General features: G+C 46.4%; 1 protein-coding gene and 1 non-coding gene across 2 annotated transcripts in view; both read left to right on the top strand.

Annotated features, from left to right (window-relative positions):
* LOC126473730 (protein Skeletor, isoforms B/C) overlaps window positions 1–15206 on the top strand; it is a 676647-nt gene that overhangs the window by 366776 nt on the left and 294665 nt on the right. The gene's annotated exons all lie outside the window — the stretch shown is intronic.
* On the top strand, window positions 7428–7498 carry Trnar-acg (transfer RNA arginine (anticodon ACG)). Its single transcript has one exon. It is a non-coding gene; the product is annotated as a tRNA-Arg (tRNA).

The following is a 15206-nucleotide window of genomic DNA, read 5'->3' on the forward strand; positions in this document are numbered from 1 at the left end:
CCGGTGTCAATGTGTTCTTTTTTCCATTTCCAGGAGTGTAATTAGCGAACAAGGTAGCACAGCAGACACAAGATTTCCTTAACTAGTATTTCTCCAAGCGTACAAAGACTCATAATAAATAAGGTACCAAGAAATAGAGCCCAGCTATCAATGACAGCATGAAAGAGGCTACTATGCGGCACCCGCCCAGCCTCTCGTAGTGAAGTGGCCCCAAGCGCGAGTGGGTTAAGCGGATGTCGCCGGCCGTCCTATATTGCGGCAGCCTGTAGCACGGAGCCGCTGGGGGCGTGACACAGAGGGCACGCACCATTCGGTCTGCCAGACGGAAACTTGCCAATCCGTTACCAACCTTGATATGTCCAGATGCAGTATCGATTTGTGATATCACAGATCCCAATGAAGAGCGGCACGTTCCGTCAACGGATTGTACACTACTGGCCATTAAAATTGCTACACCAAGAAGAAATGCAGATGATAAACGGGTATTCATTGGACAAATATATTATACTAGAACTGACATGTGATTACATTTTCACGCAATTTGGGTGCATACATCCTGAGAAATCAGTACCCAGAAAAACCACCTCTGGCCGTAATAACGGCCTTCATACGCCTGGGCATTGAGTCAAACAGAGCTTGGATGGCGTGAACAGGTACAGCTGCCCATGCAAATTCAACACGATACCACAGTTCATCAAGAGTACTGATTGGCGTATTGTGACGAGCCAGTTGCTCGGCCACCATTGAGCAGATGTTTTCAATTGGTGAGAGATCTGGAGAATGTGCTGACCAGGGAAGCAGTCGAACACTTTCGTATCCAGAAAGGCCCGTACAGGACGTGCAACATGCGGTCGTGCATTATCCTGCTGAAATGTAGGGTTTCGCACGGATCGAATGAAGGGTAGAGCCACGGGTCGTAACACATCTGAAATGTAACGTCCACTGTTCAAAGTGACGTCAATGCGAACAAGAGGTGACAGAGACGTGTAACCAGTGGCACCCAATACCAATACGCCGGGTGTTACGCCAGTATGGCGATGACGAATACACGCTTCCAATGTGCGGTCACTGCGATGTCGCCAAACACGGATGCGACCATCATGATGCTGTAAACAGAACCTGGATTCATCCGAAAAAATGACATTTTCCCATTCGTGCGACCAGGTTCGTCGTTGAGTACACCATCGCCGGCGCTCCTGTCTGTGATGCAGCGTCAAGGGTAGCCGCAGCCATGGTCTTCGAGCTCATAGTCCATGCTGCTGCAAACGTCGTCGAACTGTTCGTGCAGATGGTTGTTGTCTTGCAAACGTCCCCATCTGTGGACTCAGGGCTGCAGGATCCGTTACAACCGTGCGGATAAGATGCCTGTCATCTGGGCTGCTAGTGATACGAGGCCGTTGGAATCCATCACGCCGTTCCGTACTACCCTCCTGAACCCACCGATTCCATATTCTGCCAACAGTCATTGGATCTCGACCAACGCGAGCAGCAATGTCGCGATACGATAAACCGTTACAATCCGACCTTTATCAAAGTTGGAAATGTGGTGGTACGCATTTCTCCTCCTTACACGAGGCATCACAACAACGTTTCACCAGGCAACGCCGGTCAACTGCTGTTTGTGTAGAACTTTTCTCATATCAGGTCGTAGGTTGTAGGTTGTAGGTGTCGCCACCGGCGCCATTCTTGTGTGAATGCTGTGAAAAGCTAATCATCTGCATATCATAGCATCTTCTTCCTGTCGGTTAAATTTCGCGTCTGTAGCAAGTCATCTTCGCGGTCTAGCAATTTTAACGGCCAGTAGTGTATAATAAGCGAAGGAAGTGATGTGGAGATGCTTCACAAACGCAAGTACGTCCATCTAGACACTAGAAGAGAGGAGTTGTGAGTGACGAAGAGGTCTGCTTTTGAAGTTGTGACAGAGTACCTTACAAAAAGACTCCGGCACCATAGTATTTCCTTCCATATACGTATCGCACGAAATGTCCGGCTCCGGTAGCTGAGTGGTCAGCGTGTCGGAATGTCAATACTAACGTCCCGGGTTCGATTCCCGGCTGGGTCGGAGATTTTCTCGGCTCAGGGACTGGGTGTTGTGTTGTCCTAATCATCATCATTTCATCCCCATCGACGCGCAGGTCGCCGAAGTGGCGTCAACTCGAAAGACCTGCACCAGGCGAACGGTCTACCCGACGGGAGGCCCTAGTCACACGACATTTCATTTTTGTTCATCGCACGAAATGACCAGAACGAGAAAATCACTTAGAGCCCATACTATGGTTTGTCGACGGTAGTTCTTCCCACGTACCATTCACAAGTGACACAGGAAAGGTGGGAAATTATGGTACCAGAAATCCATTCTGCTACACAACATGAGGTGGATTGTGGAGTATAAACGTAGATGTAGGCGTGCGCGATATCGTATCTCTGACTGTACCTCAGTCTAGATTTCCAACCAATGACTGATCTTTGACTTTACGAGGCATCTAAGCTATACCCGCAAAGTGTCAATCATAAAGGCAATCAACTACGCAGCACCACAAGACGCTCCACTGCGTTACAGTCATTCCACTCATGACAGGGGGAAGGGGGAAGCGTTCTCCATGCGCACCATCTCTGCTAGTGGTCGTGTCCTCACATAGGCGCTGGTACAAGAGCCTGATACACAAAAGCAGTATTTCTCTCCGGCGCACTGCACGAGCCAAATCCGAGGCCACAACTTCCGCGCACTGAACGAGCTAAATCCGAGGGAAGAGCTTCCAGCCCATCTACTCCCCAGAGCTCGAACAAACTTGGGACCGGGCTGGCAACCAGCGGTAAGCTTTCAACAAGTTGGCGCCCCTGCCGCCGTTGGCAGACCTGCCGCGCGCCGCTCCTGTCGGCACATTCATTAGCGAGATTGTTTCGTGAGCTCTGCGCAACAGCGGGCCGGCTCGGTTTAATCCACTATTAGGCAATCTTATTTGCAATAATGGCCGGGGCGGGGCGGTACTGGCGGGCGCGTCTCCTTTTCAATTCTCCCCTCGGCCGCCGCCGTCGCCCTACACACATATATATACGTCTGTGGGGCGGTGGCGGCACCCGCGCTCCTGTATTCGTTTGAGCGGGATTACGGCCGTGGAAGCCGGCGTGTTGTGCCGATCGCCGATAGGGACTGCGCCGGATTAGGGCCCGCGATACGCCGGCCGCCCCCTCGGGACGCCGCTGCAAACCACGGCCGGCCTGCGCGGTACTTCCCCGCCCTGCGGCGAAGCGGGGGAATCCCCCCAGGAGGCGAGGGAGAGCTGGAACCGCTGCACGCCGCGCCGACGCGACTGTCAGCGATCACGCAGGTTATCAGCACGGGACGGAAAAATCTCCAAGACCGAGAGGACCTACCATCAGCAGGCAGATTATCAAGTTGCATCAAAAGCTTGAAGAAAGGACACCGTAGCACTTAATAACTATGTGCGAGGTGTGTTGTAGTTCCAGATCAGTTGCTACTGTGTTGCTATTGGGCGCTTGGATTAATTCATTCTAGCCGCGTGGGATAGCCGCACGGTCCGTGGCACCTTGACACGGTTCGCGCTGCTCCCCCCATCGGAAGTTCGAGTCTTCCCTTGGGCATGGGTGTGTGTTGTCTTTAGCGTAAGTTAGTTTAATTTAGATGAAGTAGTGTGTAAGCCTATGGACCGATGACCACAGCAGTTTGGTCCCAAAGGAACTTATCACAAATTTCAAATAATTCACTCTGTTGGCGAGGAGTGGTCGGTAGTTGAACTAGTGTATGGTAGCAGACACTGACGCGAGACCTACAGGGTTAGATAAAAATGTGTATCCAACGCAAGAAATGTATATTTGAACGTAAGTGTAGTTGCTGGCCAAACCTGCAGGATGCGCTGTTGGATTTCAACACTAACCTCATTTGTTGAATGTTCTCATTATGTCAGCAGTGGTCAGAACAGTGTACTGTGTAGTTGTGAGTGCATCATGTGGGAACCAAGCGAATTCGAAAATGGGCAAATTGTTGGCGCTCGTGTGTTTGCCGCTACAGCAACGAATGGAGCCAAAGTGTTTAGTGTTTCAAGAGGCGTTGTATTGAAAATCTGTACTGCATTCATGGAAATCGGTTAACGTCATCCGCTAAGTCACAATGCAGATGAAAGTTTGTGTTGAGCGATCGTGATGGACGGTCACTGAAGAATCTTGTGACGATAAACAAGAGGACGACAGGAGCAGAAGTCACTGCACAACGTAATGGGTCACTCGTGAACCCTGTCAGCACCAAAACAAACGCTAATGGAGCTCCATAAACAGGCAATGAAAGGGTGGGCTGAAATTCCAAAGCCAAACCTCAGTTCTGCAAATGCTCGTTACAGGAAAACATAGTGCTACAGCCATAAAACCTGCACTGTGGAACAGTAGAAGAATGTCATTTGGTCGGATGCCTCGTCTTTCGCTCTAGTTTCAACTCATTGTCGCAGTACTGCAAACGATTAAGTGACCATTTTGTCTGATCAGGTTCATCCCATGGTACAGTGTTCGTTCCCCAATGGTGATGCTGAGTTCCATGACGACAGGGTCCCTGGTTCACACAGCTCGCATCGTCCAAGACTGCTTTTTGGGGACGAAGATGAATTGTCGAAACTCCCTCGGTCACCACAGTCACCAGTTCTCAATATTATTGGACATAAATGGTCTACTTTGGAGAGAAGGATGCGTGACCACTACCCATCTCCTTCTTCGTTACCTGAACTCGTCACTATTTTACGGGAAAATAGTACAAGATTCCCGTGAAAACCATACAGGATATACTCGTGTATTTATCCAATCTGAGACGGCCGAAAGCTGCTTTGAATGCCAATGGTTTTCTTACACACTATTATGCATGGTAATCTGCTGTACTATCCCGTCTCCAGCCATCCTGATTTAGGTTTTCCGTGAGTTCCCTAAATCGTTTCAGGCAAATGCTGGGATGGTTCCTTTGAAAGGGCACGGCCGATTTCCTTCCCCATCCTTCCCTAACCCGAGCTTGCGCTCCGTCTCTAATGACCTCGTTGTCGACGGGACGTTAAAAAAACACTAACCTAACCTAATCTGCTGTACTTTTGGTGCTTCCATATTTTCATTTAACCCCTGTACACACCTATTTAGTGCCTTCAACATGTAGTTTCTGTACCTACAATACAGCATTTTCGGCAAGTGTCATTCTTCCGGATTCATCTCAAGAAACCTGCTGCGGAATGTCATCGTTTTGTTGTGGACGCGTGTGGATAATGTGGTGTCACCGCCAGACACCACACTTGCTATGTGGTAGCCTTTAAATCGGCCGCGGTCCGTTAGTATACGTCGGACCTGCGTGTCGCCACTGTCAGTGATTGCAGACCGAGCGCCGCCACACGGCAGGTCTAGAGAGACTTCCTAGCACTCGCCCCAGTTGTACAGCCGACTTTGCTAGCGATGGTTCACTGACAAATTACGCTCTCATTTGCCGAGACGATAGTTAGCATAGCCTTCAGCTACGTCATTAGCTACGACCTAGCAAGGCGCCATTATCACTTGCTATTTATCATGTGATGCATGTACCGTCAAGAGCTATGTTCACCACTTATGGATTAAAGTTAAGTATTCCAGCAGCTTCGTACTTTATTTGCTAGTCTCAATTACTTTACCTGTTCCAGACCTCACGCCAGCCTGCGTGAGCTTAAACGCGTGCCTTTCGGCTTCCTCTCATAGTGACTTGGCTGTCTTGCCAAGTCACAACAGTTTGGCGACGAGGATGGGATACGAACCCACGCGTGCAAGGCACATTGGATTAGCAAATAAAGTACGAAGCTGAAGAGCTCTTCACATTTTTTAACGACATCGAAAACTGTCTCCATGAGTGGGTTACCTCAAAACAACCTCAAGTTTTTATCACTGAATCCATGTTATCTACAAAGTGGGGCCAGCTTGAAAGGTTACAGGCCGTCTGGCTTGTCTACTTCCATTTATATGCTAAATTGGTCTGCCCCTTGTCACGACTGGCGATAGGCAGGACACTTTACTTTCATCATGCTTAAAGTTTCATGACTTCATTAAATGCCTGGGGAATGTATTTCATAAAACTGTAGTGGTTGTCGGTCGAGGCTTGTAGTTCCATTCTAAGAATGCGTGAGAACTGCTGTTGGCACACAACTCCGAGAACCATGGGGGAGACCACACGGCAGTTCTAAGCCAGTGTAGTAAGAATTGACAATAGCAGCCAGCGCTTTACATTCGCTTATTTCTGCTTAGCTACAGGGGAACTAGGAGGCAGGCTGAAAATTTCCTTTCATAAACTGAGCCAGATCTGCTTTGATTGCAATTTACTGATTTGAGAAACAGATCGAAAGTAATGGCGATCATAGGAAAATGTCCAAGTGATCAAAAAATAATTATTAATAATATTCCATTTGAAAAAGCTTCTGATTTTAGCTATTTAGACTGCAATTTCTATCTCTCCTGTAGACAACCCTTAGAGCGCCCTACCACTATCAACATACTTATCTTGAAATGTGACGATATAGCGAGTCATCAAGTGCTTCTTATCAGTTTTGTGTGGCAGAGGGTGCTTCTTACTGATGTTGTATAGCAAAGGTTGCTTTGCACTCAAGCTGCGTGGCAGAAAACGCTGCGTGAGGGACTTCTGTACAAATGTTGCGTAGTAGAGAGTGCTTCGTACCAATGTTACGAAGCAGAGAGTGTTTCACACAAGCGTTGTGCAGCGGAGGTGGCTTTGTACTGACGTTGCGAGTTGGAGGGTGCTCCGTATCGATTGTGTGAGGCAGACGGTGTTCCTTAAGAATGTTGCGTGGCAGTGGGTGCTTCGTATCTATATTGTGTTGCAGGTGAGTACTTCGTATCGATATTGTGTGTAGCAGAGAATACTTCGTACGATATTATGTGCCAGATGGTGCTTGATACCAATGTTGCACGGCAAAGCGTTCATCCTACCGAAGTTCGATGGCAGAAGGTGCTTCACAAGGGTGTTACGTTGCAGAGGGTGTTTCATACTAATACTGCGTTTCAGAGACGCTTTATGACAATTTTACGTGGCAAAGGTACTTTGTAATCATGTTCGTGGCAGAGAGGGCAACCCATCGATTATGTATGGCAGAGGGCGCTTCGTTACAATGTTACGTTGAGAAACGTGGGAAAAAGTCCCACAGGAAATGTAATTCACTCGGGACTGGCGGCGGAGGCAGGCGGCTGGGAAGTGGCCATAGTTCTCTCCAAGCGGAAGGTGCAGAAAGACCGGGCTGCCACCATTGTCACGAAATGTCACTCTAAACGCCAGTTAGATATGGGACTGGTACATTCAGGACTCCTCAGAACTTCCCTGGTGTGCGCTACTTAACTCGTTTAAGCTACAGGAAAGTGATATTCAGTTACCTAATGTTGTTAGCAGAATTTTATTCATAATTCTGTCCGCCTCCGTAGCGTAGAGGTAGCGTTTCCGCCTACGACGCGGGGGCCCGGGTTCGATTCCCGGCAGGGGACTGCGTGTTGTGTGTTCATCATCATTTTCATCATCATTGACTCGCAAGTCGCCGATGTGGCGTCACCTAAAACGGAATCGCAATACGGCGGCCGAACTCCCCCGAATGGGGCCTCCCGGCCAATAATGCCGTACGATCATTTCCATTTTCCATCATAATTCTGAACAGTAGCTTATAAAACAAATTATCGCTAGGTCATTCCATGAAAAGTGAAGGTTTTGTTACGCCTGTAACACTTCCTGTTCCATTATTTAGTGACAGATCAACACAACTCAAATCATCAAACATTCTTTGTATGTTGTTCATATTCAGGTCTAATTTTTTTATTTTTATTTTCATATTAATACTTCAATGTCAACTGAAAAAATGTTACGTCCATATCCATGGAATGATCCTGCTACGCCAAACAACCTGTCTGGTGGTAGACACTTAGTACGACGCCAATCGGTCACAAATATGAAAACAATGAACAACTTTTAACAAAGTTTTTAAAAAAATTAAGGACGTTCAGAGAGTAATGGAGTGCCGCATATTGGAAATTACTGGGAGAGACTGGAAAACAAATTCGCGGACCAAGCAACAGTGGCAGTGGTACTTACAATTGTAATGGAAATGAAATGCAGTTAGACGGAACAAGTAGCCAGGTAAATGGGTAGTAGGTGGACGAAGAAGCTACTTTTATAGATTCTTAAATATAAGAAGAGATCGAGATAGTGACCTAATGAGAGATTGTTAGATGATATCAGAAAATGTGCAAGAACTACATGGATGTGTATGTCCGAAGACTGTAATGCATGGAAATCTCATCTTATATGGAAGGGCTTTACCTTTGTTCCAATTCTTCTTGTATAATGCATGGGGCGGGGGCCAGAGTGGGGGGACAGGACCCTCATCCTCCAACATTCTGGATGTTAACCCATCCTATACGTCTATGCCTTCCTCTTTCTTACACACCATCTATTTTTCTAGAGAGTGCAATACAATGTAGACTGTTTAGCGTTCTTATTATATGACCAGCAAAGCTCAATATTCTCTTCTTCAACATTGTGACAACTTCATCGTGTTTGTACTACCTTAGTTCTTCTTTTTTTACTAATTCTCCCTTCTCTGGTATAAACATTGATTAAACGCCAATCATTTTTAATTAATATTTTCCGTATGAACATTAATAATTTTTCCTCTCCTTTCTCCCTAAACGTTACATTTTTCACCCCCCATAAAAATATCAACAACTGATAAAGTACAATTTTGAAGATGATGCTGACCTCTGTTTCTGGGGGGCCATGGGGAGGGAGTGTTATGTTAGCATCTGTTTAGTTTGATAATTATAAAAAAATATGCCCCAAACACACAATAAATATTACAATAGCCTATCAACATCTATACTCCACAAACTACCTAATGGTGTGTGGCGGAGGGTGCTTTGTGAACCATTGTCACTTCGACCCCCCATATTGTTCCAGTCATGAATGATGTGCAGGAAAAAGGATGGCTGGTACGCCTGTGTGTGAGCTCCAATCTCTCTCATTTTACCTTCATGGTGTTTGCTTTGTGTTTAATCTGTTGTATATCATTATTCCTTATGGACTGTACATCCTCTCACAATTTAGACCTTAACTAGCATTCATTCAATGGCTTTACATGCATACTTGTTTGGCATGTATATTGCACACACCTCTTCCTCACCCCTCTCTATGTCTGCTGTTATCTCTTCACCCCTCTCTTTCTTTCCATCTTCTCATACCCCCAATCTGTCTGTCAACCTCCTCCTCCCCCCTCTTTCTGTCCACCTCATCCTCTCATCTTCATGTCTACCTCCTCCTTCCCACTCACTCTGTCTCTCCATCTTCTCCTCCCTCTCTCTCCATATCTATCTCCTACTCCTACCTATTTGTGCATCTCTTCCTTTCTCTGTCCATCTCATACTCCCCTCTCCCTCTTTCCATCTCCTACTTCCACCTCTCTCTGCTTGGCCATGTCCAGCAACAAGTGTATCTCTTACAATCCATGCTGATACCTCCCACACAACATGCTTGTCATGCAGGGTGGCCTATGCAGGTGATGAAAGTCGTTTCCGCCCATCGCTTCGCCCCTATGAGAGCTAATAGGTTCTAAACCCCACCGTGCTGATACCCAGATGGCAAGTAGTATGTGTACCAAATTTGAATGAAATTGATCTAGTGGTTTAGGAGGAGATGCTGGACATGCACACAGACATATATACATGCAGCCACTATGGATTGATTGTTGTTTCTGCAGTCATGTTTTCATATCAGTTTGGTATCTATGTAACAATGATGCTCAGTATATTGTAATGTGAGAATGAGTGAGTGTATTACAACCTGCACAGATAAACCCAACAGAATGTAAATTTGAGTCTGTTTAAGCGTCTTCAAGTCACTTACATAATTTCAGATAGTTGAGACATTTCAGCAGGCTAGTGCGCCCACTCTCTTATGGGTCAAACAATATAGAAAAATTGAAACTTCCTGGCAGATTAAAACTGTGTGCCGGACCAAGACTCGAACTCAGGACCTTTGCCTTTTGCGGGCAAGTGCTCTACCAACTGAGTTACCCAAGCACGACTCACGCCCCGTCCTCACAGGTTTACTTATGCCAGTACCTCGTCTTCTACCTTCCAAACTTTACAGAAGCTCCTGCAAACCTAGCAAAACTCGCACTCGTGAAAGAAAGGATATTGCGGAGACATGGCTTAGCCACAGCCTGGGGGATGTTTCCAGAATGAGATTTTCACTCTGCAGCGGGGTATGCGCTGATATGAAACTTCCTGGTAGATTAAAACTGTGTGCCAGTCCAAGACTCGAACTCGGGACCTCTGCCTTTCTCACGCAAGTGCTCAAGAGTTCGAGTCTCGGTCTGGCACACAGTTTTTATCTGCCAGGAAGTTTCATATCAGTGCACACTCCGCTGCAGAGTGAAAATCTCATTCTGAATATAGAAAAATTGTTTGATGAATAGCATGAGGAACACCGAATGGTGCTCTGATGTGTCCTATACGAAAGTTGAACACATTAGAGATAAGAATTGTTCGTGATATTGGGTACTACAGTATCAGGGGAGTAGTTGGCTGCAAATTTGATTTGCTTGGTTAACACTTTAGTGGACTGCTGCACGTAATTCACTTATCCCAGCATTGTACCCTAACATGTGTGACACTCCACGTTGTTGACTGAAAAAAAAAAAAAGGAATCTGAATGGCGTTTATTTAAAATTAAAGTTGTTAGCATTTGTAAATCAGCATCAGACAACATTCACGGCAGAAGTGAGATGAGCAATGAGATATACAGCAAGGTATTAGTCTCACACTAAACAGAGGCCTAGCGCTAACAACATTAACATTAGGTAAATGCAACTGACACTTTTTTCTACAGTCAAGACTCTTTCCAAAATTATAGACAGTAATGTGTGTAAGAGAGTGTGAGGTAGTGAGCACACAGTCCAATGCAGAACAGGTTTCCCACTTTCGTCCAACTTTCGAGCTATCGATCCGTCCTGCTGTGTGTCGGCCGAGTCTCTGTGCGAAGCCCGCGCGGAGATGCGTTCGGAGCTTTAATAAACCTCTCTGTAGGCTGCGAGGCAGCGGAGCACGGCGAGACATTATGACGACGGAGACGCGACAAAGGAAAGCGGAGGGAGCGCGCAAAGTGGATGGCTGGGGCTGCGACCGCCCCCCCCCCCCAAACCTCCCCTCCTCCAACCCTCCTCCCTGTCCCTTCATCCCCCCTCCCCATACAATGGCCCGCCCGGCCCTTTGCGCAACTTCCGCGCCCTGCGGGGACTTGCGGCCCTGTCTAGGAAGCCCTACTCCTACTGCTACCGGCCTAACTGAATAAATCATCGTCGTTATCGTCTTCTGCCTCTAACGATAAGCGGATTTCCCCCGTTCTGGCTGCCGAGATCAAGCCTTCTACTGCGTGGCGTTCCACGATCTACTTTTCCATTCTGAATACACAAAATACTTGGCTCGACATGCGCATCAACCGTCGCCGTTTCAATCCTACGTCGTCCTGTTTTCTTATTAGATCAAAGGTTTATAAGCATACTCTTTCGTCGAGCATATTTTATTAAGCCTACGCATTCACGCACACACTTCTCCAACTTCTTTAATCACCTCATCAGTAATTCGAATGCGTAGCTGTCCCTCTCCATCCATTTTTATCTTACACTAATCTTTTCATCTTGCGAAATATCTTACCCATGCCAATAAAGTTAGGTTGATGAAGGGGAGAATATTGTATCTGGAGAGTAATTTAATGTGGTTTAATTGCGAAGAACAGACCACTGAAGTCGTTAAGACCGGCGCAAGGCTCATTGGAATTTTTAGATAACGTTCTGATCTGCACTCGCTAGTAACAGTTTTATCTGTTGACGTCATCTTCCTCGATACTTGTTTTCAAGCAAACGTAAGAAAAACGACTCGTTTTGGAGAGATATTTTAAGTGGTGCATCTCTTGAACTGCACATATTCGTAGCATGCAAGTATAAAGACGAAACTTGTAACTTTGACATTTTGTGCTCCACAGCTGAATGACGTAAATGTTAACAAAGAGCACCACAAACGTGTTTTAGGTACGCCTAGAACGCCACAGCTGGTTTCTTTCTCAATGAAAAGCTTCGGGTTCACCAGCAGTTCTCGTAACCAATTCATACAAAGTGGTAGAAATGTACCAGTGTAACGCAGCATGCTGTTACGATCGTAATGATGAGTCTCCTTGTGTCAGGCGTTAAACGAAGTGTTTGAGTGCACTCTTCGTGCTCCAGAATGTGCCTTTTAACTTTATATTGGGCGATTAGGCATATTTTAGTCATGGCAACGCCACATCTTTGTCACTTTGTGAGAATTAGTTACAAAGACTCCTGGTAAACTTCCAGTATCAGCTGAGCTTTCTGCCAGAATAATGACGATATCTTTTGGAAGTCTATAGAAAGCATAAGGCAACAAACAAAGAGATCAACGAGAAAAGACAAGGAAGCTGGGACACGTTTCTAAAAGTGAATTTTTGTCTTTATCCGTGCAGGATCCCGTACGGAATGGTTAGGGAAAAAATAAGAGCCCCCAACTGTTCTTTCCACTTTAAGCGAAGTGAACCAAGGACATCAGACCAAAGACTGATGAAGAACCGCAAACATATAACTAGACGTCCGTCTTCCGGACGATCATCAAGCAAGTGATACAACAGAACTGGTGCGGATTACAGAAATTCTCCAGGACTCATATTATAACAACTTTATCATTTAATGAAGCAGCAGGGAAATTGGACGAGATGAAACTCTTTTTTAGGTGCTACAACCTGCAGCACCGAAACTGGCCCCGATGCTCACTTCATTGCACAACCCTTGCATGGAGCAGCAAAAATTCCCTAAGAATTCTAAAAAAGCCAAAGCAGTCACACTGAAGAAAGGCCTGATATAGGCCCTTTAAGTCTCTTACTGACCTATTTGCCTTTTATAAATGCTAGGAAAGACTTCAGGAAAGCTATTGTATGACCGGCTGACTAACCATAGAGGAATGTACACCATGAATGAGTTGCAAGTCACGTTCCCAAAGGAAGGTCCACTGAGGACGTTGTCAGTCAGTCGAACAGCCTTTCCACTCATCAGGGTGTAAGTGTGTAACCGGGATAGCGGTCGACACCGCGGAAGCCTTTAATAGTCAATTCACGGTGGCAGTCGCTTTTCTCTCGTCTGCGCGAGATGTAATGCCCTCAGCCACTCATCGGGTGTCTGAGGCCCTACTTCGAGGACAGATGCGGGGGAGCCGGCGTCGCCAGGGCGTTCTGTCACAAAGAGGGTGACTAAATTATTCCCAAAAGACAGTCTGAGGCTCAGTGTTTTGGGACATCAACATGGAGCCGTTGCTGTCCAACCTGCAATATTCAGCCGTCCTGACAGCCGTCGATTATGCAGACGAATTGCTCGTATTGGTGCAGTCCAACTCGAGGTGACAAATGCAATATAGGGCCGTGGTGGTCATAGAGTGCCTTAAAAACTGATACATTCAGACCAGGTTATCAATAGCACCAGCGAAATCAAATTTCATGCTGTTCAAAGGCCATGTTCTACGCAATCCTAGACTAGAAATAAATGGCTAGAATGTCAAACGGCAGAATGTGGGCGATACCTTTGACTGGCATAATGAGAGGATGAGCATTGAAACTTTAATCTTATACGAATAAATAATAATCTTTGATCTCCCATCGAAAGTAATCAAGCTTACTTGCGCGGGTAGCAAGCTTTGGAGCGAGTGTCTGGACTCACAAGCTCCGTCTGGAAAGCATCGATGGTCTTGGGAAAGGTACAGAGGAACATTGTCATAAGTTCTATTTCCACCCCCAAACTACTACAGAAGTCAGACAGACGCTCCTAACGTTCTAAAGAGAAATGCCTGAAAAACTTTCAGCGATAAATATCTTCTGGAGTCGTCTGCTGTAAGGAAATGACACAAAAATTCACAAAATTTCTTACGTAACTAGTGAGATACTTGGGTACTGGAGGAGTGCTAGTTAGTGTAATAAACACATGAAACGAAGGAAAGTTATTATTTATATTGCAAATATTCTGAGAAATCACAATTGCACTTTTAGTTATGAATTGAACAAGTTATATCCTAGTTCTTTTCGGAATGTGAAGTTACCTCTCAAGGATAGGATTCGCTAATGAAATGTCTATACGAAGTTTAAGATGCTTGTTGACTTGGCAGAATGGCTGAGAGGCGCGCCTACTCAACTTGAATAATTATCCTTTCGAATGTTGCTAGGTACGATCGAGGCTGTCGCGTGTGAAATGCAGTGAAGTGTACTGTTGTGGAGGAAATGTGGGGCTCACAAGAGCTGTAGCGCACAATACCGTAAGCTGCGATGACTGCTGTCTGCGCCGCTCGCTGCTGACAAATAAGATAACTCTCGTTCTATCTGGATTGACCTTCGCCAATCAAACTCTCCCTACGCCTTGATGAAGTCAAGGACTCCTATCCGCCCCTGGTCTAACTATTGGCGTGGTACACCAGTCAGATAACCAGTCCACTGCGATGCCACTCAAAATTCGCTCGCAGGCGTTTCACTGTAACTCTGTCCATTCACACCGCACAATAAGTGTGTCGGCCAACACAGTGAACAACGCTTAATCGCAAGGACTCAATATAGAGAGTCACACTTCGATTCGCTCTCGACAGAGGTGCTCTCGCAGTGAAGTACTGAGGAGAGACTTGTTCCTCGATCCAAGAGCGACAACAGAACGGCCAGACGTGAAGGGGTATATCCTTCGGTGTCTTCCATTACTCCTTCAGCTCAAGGCGTCAGAAATATCGTCTGCCAATCAGCATTGCTCTTCTAAAACGGGAGAATGATGTTTTGTTTAAGGCGACCAATCCGGAAATCTGTAGTGTCGGCGTTTAGCGTTTGCTGTCTTCCTGTGAAAATCTCTGAAACTGCGTGCTACGTGTAAAGAATGCGTAGGCTGGCCGCTCCCACACAATGTAGCGGAATTTACTTTTAATCCGAACACGGGGTCGTTCCTACTTTCCCTCGGGCGAACGCTGTCTGCTCCACGGGCCTCCACCGGCCGACGTAGATGGGTTGGGACCGGCCTCCTGGCGTGCGGTTGCCTCTCTCGAACTAAAAGCTCCTGTGACCGTCGTCTCTGGAATGTATGTGTGTACGCCAGCCTCGAGTATTTCAACCACAGTGCGCA

The sequence above is a fragment of the Schistocerca serialis genome, chromosome 4 (assembly GCF_023864345.2).
Source record: "Schistocerca serialis cubense isolate TAMUIC-IGC-003099 chromosome 4, iqSchSeri2.2, whole genome shotgun sequence".
Taxonomy (NCBI): Eukaryota; Metazoa; Arthropoda; class Insecta; order Orthoptera; family Acrididae; genus Schistocerca; species Schistocerca serialis.